The 14,170-nt window shown below is 38.9% G+C and overlaps 1 pseudogene; it reads left to right on the forward strand.

Annotated features, from left to right (window-relative positions):
- Positions 1 to 402: 402 nt before the first annotated feature.
- Positions 403 to 1,720, forward strand: LOC123460295 (annotated as a pseudogene).
- Positions 1,721 to 14,170: the final 12,450 nt, after the last annotated feature.

Consider the following 14,170-nt stretch of genomic DNA (forward strand, 5'->3'; position numbering starts at 1 on the left):
GTAGGGCCTCTCTCTCTCTCCCTCTCTCCCTATCTTCCTCTCTCCCCCTGTCTCCCTCTCCTTCTCTCCCTCTCTCCCTCTCTCCCTCTCTCCCTCTCTCCCTCTCTCCCTCTCTCCCTCTCTCCCCCTCTCCCTCTCCCCCCCCCTCTCTCTCTCTCTCTTGCCCAGACTAACCTGGAATTCACTATGGAGTCTCAGGGTGGCCTGGAACTCATGGTGCTCCTCCTCTCCTTTCTGAGTGCTGGGATTAAAGGCGTGTGCCACCATGCCTGGCTTGTGAAATATATTAAAAAGTATAGACGAGGGGCTTGAGAAACCGTCGCGTTTCTTGCGAGGCGATGTCTCAGCTAACCAGCATTCAGGAAGCCCCCTGGCCGACCATTATCACCAGCCAGCATCACCATGGGGGCCATGCTGGGCGCCTTCTCCGTGGCCGGCTGGGTAGGGTCTCGCACTAGCTCAGGCTGACCTGGAATTCACTATGGAGTCTCAGAGTGGCCTCGAGCTCATAGCGATCCTCCTACCTCTGCCTCCTGCTTGCTGGGATTAAAGGTTTCATGCCTCTGCAGTGGTGCACCATGCTAGCTGTGCAGTTGCTGTCCCAACACTAAGAATTCCACTGTGGCCCAGTTATTCTATGCTTGCATTCTCCTGGGCACTGTTGCATGTTGTCTCATGAGGACAGAGAGGATAGAAACTGAGCTGAAGGTTTTGGTTCTTCAAAATTGCTACTATTGTTGGTATCATGGTTGGGTCTCTCTACATTCCTGGGGGCTATTTCACTTCAGTCTGGTTTATAGTTGGCGTGTCCGGAGCCACTTTGTTCATCCTTATCCAGCTGGTGCTGTTGGTAGACATGGCTCAATCTTTGAATGAATCATGGGTAAATCGTTGGAAGAAGGAAATCCAAGGGTCTGGTCTGGGGTTTTGCTCTCTGTTATAAGCTGCTTGTATATCATGTCAACTAGCATTGTTGTGGCACTCTGTATGTTCTACACTAAACCAGATGGCTGCACAGAAAACAAGTGCTTCATTATTAACCTGATTTTGTGCATTGTGGTTTCTCTTATATCCACCCACCCAAAAATTCAGGAATACCAGCCTCGTTCAGACCTCCTTCAGTCCTCTATAATTACTGTCTATGCCCTGTACCTCACATTGTCAGCTATGACCAATAAACCTGATTGTTCCTGCAACCCTTCCTTTTTGAGCATCATTACACACTTAACTGCACCAACTTTGGCTCCTGGAAACACGACTGCTGTTGTTCCTACCTCTCCTCCATCATCAAACATGGACACTTTCTGAGTTTTAATGATTTTGTTGTTGTTGTGCTTGTCTGTGGTATATGCCTTGGGTACTCTAGCTTCCATACTTCAAGTCAGGTAAACAAGCTGACCCTCTCGGGGAGCAACAGTGTGATCCTCAGTGACACCAGTGGAGCCCGTGATGAAGAAGATGGACAGCTGAGGCGGGCCATGGACAACGAGAAGGAGGGGGTGCAGTACAGCTGCTCCCTATTCCACCTGATGCTCTGCTGTGCCTCCTTGTACATCATGATGATCATGACCAACTGGTACAGTCCTGATGCCAAGTTTCAGAATGATAGCAGCAAGTGGGTAGCTGTGTGGGTCAAAATCAGCTCCAGCTGGGTCTGCTGCTCCTTTACGTCTGGACTCTTGTGGCTCCACTTGTCCTCACCGGCCGGAACTTCAGCTGAGCTTCTGAGTGCCAAAGACACTGCTGAAGCTTATAAAGGTCTCCCTTGCCTTTTAAATTTATGTCAACTAAACTATTACATGAACGCTTTGCAAATTTGACTATATTCACGTTTATATCAAAGGCAAGATTGAATGATGCTTGATGTATAATTGAACTGTTCATTTCTAAATATATGTTTATTTGTAAGGCTATAGCACAAAGGGAACTTTTTTTGTTTTCAAGTGAACTACAGCTGTGCTGTGAAGTGAGTTCTTTATAAAGACCTATAGGTTCTTATAACTTTGATTTAAAATACAAGGTAAAAGAATGTTGGATATTTGAGACTATCTTTAATATATTTCTATTGCAGTCCCCTTAAAAAGCAAAAGCAGAATGTATTAATATGAACCTTTTCCTCTGCAAAGTCCTTCACCATGTGATGCAAGCACATTGTTTAGTGCATAGACTCTTTAGAGGTGGCGTGACCTAGTTCTTGGGCAAGGATTGTGTGTGTGTAGGTCCTTCCTCAAAACATCACTAGTTCTGTTGGGCCCATCTTCAGTGCCAAGTTTTATATGAACTTTTTCTAATGATATGTGAATATATAAGTACCCCAGATAAGAAGGCAATGATAGTTCAAAGGAATGATTGCAAACAAGTCTTCACTAGTGAACCAAGGAGTTTAATTAGGATTGCTTACAGGAACATTGGTGAAAGGTTTCTTATAGGAGCATAAACAATTTATGAGTGGCTAAGCTACCAAAGAAAAGCCTCTCCACCAACAATCATTAACAGCTTATATATCCTTAGATAGAAGTAGGATCTTATGAGCCCTTCCCTTGGAAAAGCTGATAACTGTCTATATATACTCAGGGATAAATGGACCTTCAGAAGTCTTTCTTCCATGGCAGAACATTAACAAACCAGTTATGCAAGTCTTATAGCAGTAATCACAGCATCAATGAGGACAATGGTTTGTCAGGTAATACCCAGAGGACACTTTTCTATAACATTTCTCAGTTGTACACTGATGGAGATAATTTAATTACATTATACGGTTTACATAAAGAGAAAAAAAGAATATCCTCTAAGGAGTTTAATAAAAATGGACTCCAAATTAGTTCACAAAACCTAAAAGTAAGGTGAGAAACAAAGGAAACAGACAACAAGCTAATCACTAGAAGATGGGAAGACTTCTCATACCCATTGATTGGCAAAATCAATATTGTGGAAATTATTATTACTGAAAGTAGTATACAGATTCAGTACAATTTCCATCAAAATTTCTAATGGAAATTTTCACAGAGATATGAAATAAAAAATCCAAAATTCATATGGAAGCACAAAAGGTCCTAGATAGAAAAACACTCTTAAGAAGAAAGGGCATTGCTGATAGCATCTCAATACCTCATATGAAATTATAACAAAGATATAATAGTAAAAACAATATCATACTGGCACAAAAATAATCATGTGTGTCAATGCAATAGAACAGAGTATCCAGAAGAAAAACACATGCAGCTACAACCACTTTGTTAGCCAAGGTGTTCAAAAATGTACATTGTAGAAAAGATAGCCTGTTCAACAAATAATGCTAGGAGAGATGGATAGTGATATGTAAGGGAATAAAACTAGATCCCTGTGTTTCATTCTCAATAACAATGCAGTCAAAATGAATAAAGACCTTAACATAAGACCAAAAACTCCGAAACTGTTAGAAGAACACAGGAAAATAGTTCAAAATATAGCCCTAGGCAAAGACTTTCTAAGAAGAATCCAATAATTCAGGCAATAATTATAAGAACTGATAAGTGAGATTTCATGAAATTAAAGTTTCTGCATAGCAAAGGAAACAATTGTCAGAGTGTTGAAACAGTCAACAGAATGGGAGAAAATCTTTGCCAACTAACACGTCTGATGGGAGATTAATATTCAGTTTTTATAAAGAACTCAAAAGATTAAATATGAGAAAAGAAAATCCAATTAACAAGTGGAAAAATTAATTGAAGATAGTTCTGATAAAAGAAAACATAAATGGTTAACAAATAATTGAAAAATTGTTTAGCATATTTAGCCACCATGGAAATTTATATTTAAACTACACCAAGATTCCCATTCTCTCCAGTTAGAATGGCTATCCTCAAGAAAGTAAGCCATCACATAGGAACTGTTTGTGATGAGACATTTCTTACTGTTATGGCAGGTATACTGAGAGACTCAAGAATGAATAACTACCAGGAGAGCCAGTCATGATCTGTTCTTGCCCTATATCACTTCTTTTTACTTCCTTACATTTTCCTTTTTCATTTTTAATATTCCTTTCACAAATACCAGCCTAATTTTCAGTCTGTGGCTCAGCCTTCTGAGAGATGGGACTGTTGTATTTATCTTATTGTATAACCTGTGCCTTTATAGTCTGATAGTAGCTCAAACTCCCTCATATCTTCCCCCAGCCCCTCCTACTTAATTCCTACAGTTCCTTCTTTTGTTCTCCTCTTCTAGTTCCTTTTTGTGCACCCAACAATAATCATGAGTCTTATTCTGCTTTTATACTTCTTCTTTGGCTTTTCTTCCCATTCATGCCAACAGTTACTAGTATATAGAACTGCCGCTAGCACCCTTCCTTCTCTAAAATTATCCATGCTTAAAGTGTGATTGGTTTTAGTGAACTACTACTAGATTTGCTCAGTGGGTTCATCCTTGGATCGTGACTGTTGTAGAGAGTTTTATAATCTCAGGATATAGCTTCCTATTGAATCTGGTGTCCTAAATACTAATAAAACTAAGGAAAACAAAACATCAATTCTAAAAAAAAATCTAGTTGTTCTTGAAAGTTGCAATTACTCTGACTGAAAGAAGAAAAGCTATATATCTAACAGAGGATTAATATACCAATACCCCCCAAAAATCAGGAAATAAAAAACCACCATCAAAAAATGAGCTTTGGAAGAGAGCAGATAATCCTAAAAAATGAAACACAAATGACTAGTAAGCATATTAAAACTACATTAATATCCCATCTTGCTCTTGTCAGAATGGCGGTTTTCAACAAAACAAAAAACAACATAGGCTGGTGAGGATGTGGACACTATTGCTGGAGTAGGAAGTAAGTCTACGGATATGGAAGTCATTGTGGAGATTTCCCAAAAAATGCAAAGTATATCTTTCATATGAAGCAGCTGTACCACTTCTGGGTATTTGCAAAACTCCAAGTCAACATTTCATAGAAAAAATACTTGCACATCAATGTTTATTACAACACTATTTACAATATCTAACTTATACATGTTTCCATAACCAAAGGAATGGATAAGGAAAATTATATATATATATGTATGTATGTATGTATATATATATATATATATATATATATATATATATATATATATACATACATACATTACATACATAGGAATTTTCAGCAATAACGAGTTAAGTTATGGCAATTTTAGGAATTCCATAAGCAAAGAAATGGATAAGGAAAAAAATCTATATCTATATTTATACCTATATCTATATACATATATGGCATTTTTAGGAATTTAGATGCAACTGAAGATTACAATGTTCAGTAGAAAGAAAAATATCATATGCTTTCTAATTTGTTGTTACTAGATTTTATTTTATGTGGATCATATATAAATATATATGATTTATATAGATACATATAATCATATGTGTATATGTGACTTGAAAGTAGAAGAGAAGCTAAGGGTGCAAAGTTGTTAAGCAGGAGAAGGGAAAAAGTGAGAAAAGGAAAAGTAGGAGGTTATAAGGGGAAAGATGTTCAATATACAATATACACATGTATAATACTATTGTTACTGTTGTTGGCAATACAAAACTAGATGGTGAACTGGAGAGATGGCTTAGTAGTTAAATGTGCTTGCTTGAAAAGCTTGTTAGCCTAGGTTCAATTATCCAGGACTCATGCAAATCTAGATTAACTAAGTGGCACATGCATTTGGAATTCAACTGAAGTGGCAGGATGCCCTGGAGTGACCATACTCTCTTTCTCTTCTCTTTGCTTTCTCCATTGCTCTCTCTTTGTCAGGTGAATCAAAATATTTAAAAAAAAATAGATGGTAATATCCTATTACTGAAGACAGTATATACTTGGGTTACAGGGTATAAATAAATCAAGCTGGAACTGATCTGGAAGCTTCCATTCTACTGGTAGCTGTGATAATGCCAGAAGGTGCCATGTAGAAGAAAACAGTCATCAACAGTCTTACCAAGCTGTGTTCCACAACTGACCTGCCAGGCCACATGTGTCCACTGGTACAAAAGTGGTGTGACTGTTAGGGGGTAGCCTCTAGCTTCTGACTGGATTTGGGGCATGATCTTTAGGAAGGAATTCACATCTGGTACTGTAATCCTGATTAGTATCCTGGAGCTGGAGAGGTCAAAGATGCTGTGGTACATGATATGCCCACCAAACTATGTTTTGACTATTTATGTTTGTGGCTGTACATTAATTCTTCTCTCAGCATTGGTGAGGGAAACTTTGCAGTAGACAGTGATTACTGCAGAGACTCATAACAGGTCAAAGTTCTGAGAATAAGCAACAGTTCAATGTTCAGCCCTAAAATGGGACTTCTATATTCACCTCACCCACGGTTCAGGGGACATCACAGAAGAAAGCCAAAAACATTGTAAGAGCTGGAAGAAGGCGTGGAGTGCTGTGGAACACTATTTTTGGTACATGATATAACCACTGTACTCATGACTTTACAGAGACTGTGATTGTCTGCATAAGACCTCTACAAGATTGGCCATCTCAATATCTTGCCATAAATTGGAGGCTGGCTTATAAAGCCCTACCCTTCCTTGAGGATTTTAGACACTAGAGTTTCCAGAGTGTGTGTGTGGGGGCGGGGGTACACATTTTCATCAGTGCCATAGCCATTCTTACTTAAGTTGCTCATACTCCTGTGAATAAGGCCTCAGACATACTCCAGTATATTACTGTACTTTAACTCATTTGTTCTCGGAAAATATAGAAAAGACTTGAAAGTGAAAGGGAGTGCTCTTTGGGAAGAGGAAGAGTATCAGCATGAATGAAAGATAAGTGAGAGAATTAATGGGATGGTGAATATGACATAACCACATGTTATATATGTATGAAAATATCATAATGAAACCCATACTTGTATATAATTTATACATTTAGCTATATATATAATATTTATGTTATATATATATATATGTATATATATATATAATCTTATGAAAATGAAAAAGAGAGAAAACATGTGGCAACCAATGCTGGAGACAATGCTGGGTAAAAGGACACTTATACTGATGGTGTGAAGGTAAACTAGTATAGCCACTGTGGAAAAGAGTATGGACGTTCCTCAGAAAACTCAAAATAGATCTACCATGTGAGCCAGCTATACCACTCCTGGGTATATATTCAAAGGAGTCTAAATCAGCATCTCATAGAGACACTTGTACAACCATGTTTATTGCTGCACTATTCACAATATCCAAGATAGAGAACCAGCCTAGAAGCCCTTCAACAGATAGTTGGATATAGAAAATGTGTGAATATGCACAATGCATTTCTTTCAGTTATAAAAGAATAAATATATATCATTTGAAGGAAAATAGATTGAACTAGAGATCATCAAATTCAGTGAACTAAGCCAGACTTAGTTAAAAAGGAGACATAAAGGAAAGAGAAAGGAAGGGAGGAGGATACTTAATAGGTTGATATTGTATATATGTAAGTACAATGATTGTAATGGGGAGGTAATATGATGGAGAATGGAATTTCAAAGGGGAAAGTGTGGGGGTGGGGAGGGAGGGAATTACCATGGGATATTTTTTTATAATCATGGAAAATGTTAATAAAAATTTAAAAATTAAAAAAAAACAAAGACAAAGGTGATATGTTTCTCTCATATACAGAATCTAAAGTATAAGATGTGAAACATACAGGAGACTATGTGGGGAAAATGAAAATCTAAGTTAAGAAAAAAAAAGAAAATCAAACTTTTGAAATTGAATCAATTGAAAGTGTTACTATTTGTTATAAATACTTTTAGTACAAATATTTATTGAAATGAAGCTAAAAGGATGTTAGGGAAAATAATTTTATCCCTAATTTTGTTTGTTTGTTTGTTTTGGTTTCTCGAGGTAGGGTCTCACTCTAGCCCAGGCTGACCTGGAATTCACTATGGAGTCTCAGGGTGGCCTCAAACTCATGGCAATCCTCCTATCTCTGCCTCCTGAATACTGAGATTAAAGGCGTGAGCCACTACACTTGCCTTTTACCCCTAATTTTGATGATATTCTTTACTGTTTCATTCAATGATAGTGTGAAGGAGTTGACATTATAAGACAGGAATTTACTTTTCCCACAAAATTTACCATGGCCCATGAAAACATTACAGAGTAGAGAAGAAAAGCTTTAAGAAACTTCTTGGAATTTGAAGGGAAATCCAGTAAGACTATGAAAAAAGAAGCTAGAAAGGAATGAGGGTTTGGTGAAGTATCCCAAGGGTCTCTCTTCATCTAATCCAACAATATTCTCTGACTGTATAGAGTTGGGAATATGGCTGCTTCCTCAATTGCAGTCACATACTCTTTTATTTTTCCTTTCCCAGTTAACTTGCCACAATCATTTCATAAACCAAAATTCTGAATTAAAGTAAGTGAGGCTAGTATTAAAAGTGCTTAACAGTCTGTCTTTCAGAATGTAACAAAAGTAAAGGATTTAAAGCTTCTAATATCAAATGGAATTATGTGGGATAGAAAAAATAATACATTTTAGTAAGTAGCATGAGGTATTTTTGAAAAAAAAAGAGAAAACAATGTAATCATTTCTTACATGTATGATGCTCATAGATGGTTCTAAAACTATTAGAAATACTGAATAACAGATTCAAAGTAATACCACTCACAACTGTTCAAAGATATTATTCAAAGAACAAATTTATAAAATATGTGATCAATTTTTTAAAAACATATGTTCTTTACAATTGTGTAATACATGCTTTTTCCTATATTATGTATTTGCTATAATTTCATTTAATGTCTGAAACCATGTGAATTGGGTGTTAACTTCATTTTATGAGGGAGAAAATTGAGAACCAGGGAAATGAAATTAATAAACAACTGAGCTAAAATTCACATTCATTGTGCATGCTCTTCCCACATTGGGGCTTGATTATGTGACTTGTTTTGCCTAATGACATAAGTACAGGCTTTATAAGTGGTTGTCCCCTGGGAGCTTGTCTTCCTAATAATTCCTTTGGGACCTCTGAGACTATCATGTGGTTTGTAGAGCCCTAAGTGAGTTATAAATAAAACTCCAAACATGTGGCCTCAGTTGAGCCAGTCCTATGAGATCTCAGCTATTTAAGCAGCTTAAGGTAAGGATCCAGACACTGTAGAGCTTAAATAAATCATTTTCAATGTACATTGCCTAAGTGTCTGGCCCACAGAACAGTAAGTATATAAGATAGCTATTTAAATTTGTAGTGAGTTTTCAGGCAATAAAAATGTTATCTATTTAAACCATTTTATTTATTTATTTTCATGTGTGTGCATGAATGCAAGTTGGTATAATAGAGTTTCTTGTTGCTCCAAACAAATGTCGGTCTGGCTTTATTTGGGTGGCTGGGGAATTAAAACCAGGCAAGCAGACATTGTAAGCAATTGCCTTTAACTACTAAGCCATCTTCTCAGCTCTATTATCTATTTTTCAAATATTTTATTTATTCATTGTAGGGGTGGCAGATAGATAATGGTCATGCCAGGGCCTCTAGTTAGTACAAATGAACTCCACATGCATGTGCTACTGTATGCATCTGACTTTATGTAGGTACTAGGGAATTGAACTCTTTTCTTAGTCTTTGCAAGCAAGTACCTTAACTGCTGAGTCCAGATTTCCAGCCCTCCATTATTTGTTTCTCAATACAATCTTTGTTGTCTTTTTTGTCCTTGTATATAACGTATATTATCATATTAACTTTGTATTACCCTCTTATTTTCCTCTTAGTAAATCTCTTATTCTTCCTAAGTAGTTCCCTTCCTACTTTGTCTTTTTCTTTGGTGATAAATAGGTTTATTTAGTGCTTCTTGTATGAGCATGGTTGGGGAGTTATTTGTTAGTACATGAGCAACTTTCCAGTGACTAAGCCAATAAAAAGCATGACTCCTCCAGCAACCATTAATTGCCAATAGTCATTCTGGGAGGGAAGGGTTCCCATGGACTCCTCTGCCATCAAAAACGGAATGTTGATTTTCTTAACCTTGTACAGTTGCAGAAAACCAGAGTCACTATGAGTTATGAATATAGTGCTCATGCCATGTGTAGATGATAGTGTGTATAGCACTTGTCTCCATCTTCTGGATCTTAGATTCTGTCTTCCACCTCTTCCATGATGTCCCCCTTGGAGTGGGGGATATAAATGCCCTATTTACGCCTGAGCAAACAATAGTTAGCTATTCTCAGCACTTTGTCCACACTAGCATTAATCTCTGCATTAATCTCTTCCTACTGCAAAAAGAAAAATATCTTCTCTGATAGAGACTGAGACCAGCACAAATCGATAACATAAATATTTATGAATAAAGCAGTTTGAGAACCTGCTCATTTAGCATAGCAAGAGTGCTATCTTTCCCTCTGGGACTCATGACCTCTACAGCCACAGGCTTTTAACCAGGTTTTCAGCACCAGATATAAGTTGTCTCCTATGTGGCAGGCCTCAGATATAACCAGAAAATAGCTGGTTAGCTCCTTAATAGTCAGGTGTCTAGCAGCAATCCCACCTCCTGGTTCCACTTTACTGTTGCAGTCAGGTTCACATTGCTGGTAGATATCACCCAACCAAGAGCAGCTTGTGGGGCAAAAGAGGTTTGTTTTGGCTTACAAGCTCAAGGGGGAAGCTCCCTGATGGCAGGGAACACAATGGCATGAGCAGAAGGGGGACATCACCCCCTGGTCAACATAAGGTGGACAATACAAACAAGAGAGTATGCCAAACACTGGCAAGGGGACACTGGCTATAATACCCATCAGCCTGCCCCTAACAGTAAGACTGCCTCCAAGAAGCATTAATTCCTGAATCTCCAATAGCTAGGAACCTAATATTCAGAACACTGAAGTTTATGGGAGACACCTGAGTCAAACCACCTGGAATAGACACTTATTCTGGGTATGCATTTGCCTTTCTGGCACATAGTGCTTCTACCAAAACTACCATGCATGGACTTACAGAATGCCTTATCCACCATCATGGCATTCCACACAACATTGATTCTCACCAAGGAACTCACTTCACAGCCAAGGAAGTACAGCAATGGGCTCATGGTCATGGAATTCACTGGTCTTACTAAGTGCCACACCACCTTGAAGCAGCTGGCTTGATAAAATTGTGGAATGGCCTTTTAAAGAAACAGCTACAGTGCCAACTAGGTGGCAATAGCTTGGAGGGCTGGGGGAGTGTCCTTCAGCAGGCTGTATATGCTCTGAATCAGTGTCCTATATATGGTAGTTTCTCCTATAGTCTGGATTCATGGGTCCAGGAGTCAAGGGGTGAAAATATTAATGGTCCCACTTACCATCACCCCAAATGACCCATTGGCCAAATTTTTGCTTCCTGTTCCTGCAACTTTATGCTGTGATGGCCTAGAGGTTTTGGTGTGAGAGGGAGGAGTGCTTTTGCCAGGAGACATGAAGAACATTCCATTGAACTGGAAGCTAAGACTTTCCCTTGGCTACTTTGGGCTTCTGATGCCCTTGAGTGAACAGGCTGATAAAGGAGTTACAGTGGTAGCAGGAGTGATTGATCCAGACTACCAGGGGGAAATTGGTCTGTTCCTCCACAATGGAGGTAAGGAAGAGTATGTCTGGAGTACAAAAGATTCTTTAGGGCATATCTTAGTGTTACCATGCCCCTCTTAGTGTTATTATGCCCTGTTATCAAAGTCAATGGACAACTTCAACAACCCAATAGAGGTAGTATGATAAATTGCCCAGATCCTCCAGGAATGAAGGTATGGGTCACCCCTCCAGGTAAAGAACCAAGACCTGCTGAGGTGCTTGCTGAAGGTGGAGGAAATACAGAATGGGAAGTAGATGAAGGCAGTTACAAATACCAGCTAAGGCCATGTGACCAGTTATAAAAATGAGGATTGTAATTGCAATATTTCTGTCCTACCTTGATACAGAGTGTTCATACATATCTACATCAATATTAAGATTATATCACGAGCTAACTGTTGGATTTATATTAGACCTATTATGTTAGAGACTAAGCATTCCTCAAGGAACCTTGCTTGTTGTTGGGGGTAAGATTTTGTGGTTCTGGTTGTACATGGGATAGTTATACCATATTAGGTGCAATTATGAGCTTTTTACTGTTTTCATTTGAAAATTAAGTATGATATAAGGAGATATGATTTGGTGTCATTTTGACAAGGGATGTATAGTTGTAATAGTTAAGGTGTTGTCAACTTGATCTGTTCAGTAATCCACAGAAATCCCTTTTGGGTGGGTCTCTGAGGTTGCTTCCAGGGAGGATTAACTGAAGGAGGAAGTCCTTCCTCCAGAGTGGGCCCCTCCCCCAGAGCAGTGGTCCTTCTCAGAGGAAACTTCATATAAGGAAGCTCTGCATGGAAAGAGCCCCTTCCTTCCTTCCTCTTGACTGCTGGAGCTGCTTGTTGCCTTCCAGCATGGTTTGAAGACCAGAGCAGACTGAAGACCAGTATCAACTGAAGACTCAAGTGGATTGACAACCTGTGGCTCCTCAGGAAGCCTCCAGGCCTTCACTGCTGGATGAGGACTGCTGAGGCATCTGGCCACATGGACTGACCAGCTACTAGGTTCCTTGATTCTCAGGCCTGCAACTGCTATTGGGCTACAATAAGCTAATCCAAAAAATTCCCTTTTAAAAAAATAATTCATTCCAGCAGTTCTGTTCCTTTAGAGAACTCAGACTAATACAGAAACATAGAGAAATCAAGTTGGAACTAAGATTCTCCCCACTGGTTTGCTTTCATAGTGCTGGAAGGTGCTTAGGAAGCTGCTGGGTGTGGACGGTTACAATCTTACTCAGCTATAGACATCGTGTGTCATAATACTAAACTGCCAGGCAAGATGTGCTCAATGATGCAATAGTGGCATGACTGTTATTGAGTGTATTAATTACTTTCTCATTGTTGTGTTGAAATAACAGACAAAAAAAAAAAACTTAGGAAGGAAAAACTTATTTTGGCTTATACTTCCAAGGGGCACAGTCTATAGTGGCAGGGAAGGCATTACATCCACAATCAGGAAGAAGAGAATGAAGAATGCTGGTGGTCAGTTAGCTCTCTACTTTTTCTACAGTCTGGAACCATAGTGCATAGACTGGCACAATGTATAATTTGGGTGGCTCTACCTACATTAATCAACCTAATCTAGAAATTTTTCCAGAGACATTCCCAGAGTTTTGCTTTGATATGGATTATAAATCCTGTCAAGTTGACAACCAGACATTAACTATCACAAGTCCACCCCCTGCCAACTTGGCACTCAAACATAACACATTTAAGCTACAACTTTCTGCCCAATGTTCCTCTAGGCTCATGACCATTGGTAATGAAAATTAGTTTAGTCTAACTACAAAAGTCACAACAGTCTTTAATAGTCCTAGCACTGTCCAAAAGTATATGCTGAGTGGCTTCTAAGACTCGGACAATCTCTTAACTGTGGGCTCCCATAATGCATAAAACAAGTTACATACTTACAACATAGAATGACACAGAGTAAACACCCCAAATCCAAAACTGAGGAATGGGGGCACAGCAAGCAAATATCAGACCTAAGTAAGTCTGAAACGCAGCAAGGTAAACTTCAAATCTTGCAGCTTCATGTCTGACATCTGAGGGTCTTGATGGAATGCAGGCTCCAGTGGTCTTAGGTAGTCCTGCTCCTCTAGCTTTGCTGTCTTTACCACTCATAACCTGCCCCTCTTATGGCCTGGCTCCACTCTGAGCTTGCAGCTTTCCTTGGAAGATGTCTTATGGTTTGAGCATCTCCAACAGCCTGTTGTCTGTATTAGAACTTAGAGTACTTTCACAGCTTCATTCAGTGGCCTCTGAGAACCTCCTTTCAGGGACTCTGACACTGCCATACATTGCTTGGCCTCAGCAGTTCTCTGGAACCCTGGTAAAAAACTCCATGATATCCTCAATTTCCCATCTTTCATGCCTTCAAAATAACCATTACTATGTGTGCAACACTGTCAAGATTGGTTTCTAGCTGGGCGTGAAGCTTGCCCCCTTAGACTTCAGCGTTAAAGTTCCCATCTACCTTCCAACCTGAACTTGGAAAAGCTTTTCTCTATGTGATTGTGTTCCAAAACAGAATCTTTTGTTTTAGTCTTTTTTCCCTTTCAAGTGAATTTAGATTTTCAAAAGATCGAACCTCTGAAGCATGGAGGTTTGCACCCAGGACACCTCCTCTACTGTTACA

This window comes from Jaculus jaculus, chromosome 4 (assembly GCF_020740685.1).
Source record: "Jaculus jaculus isolate mJacJac1 chromosome 4, mJacJac1.mat.Y.cur, whole genome shotgun sequence".
Classification (NCBI taxonomy): domain Eukaryota; kingdom Metazoa; phylum Chordata; class Mammalia; order Rodentia; family Dipodidae; genus Jaculus; species Jaculus jaculus.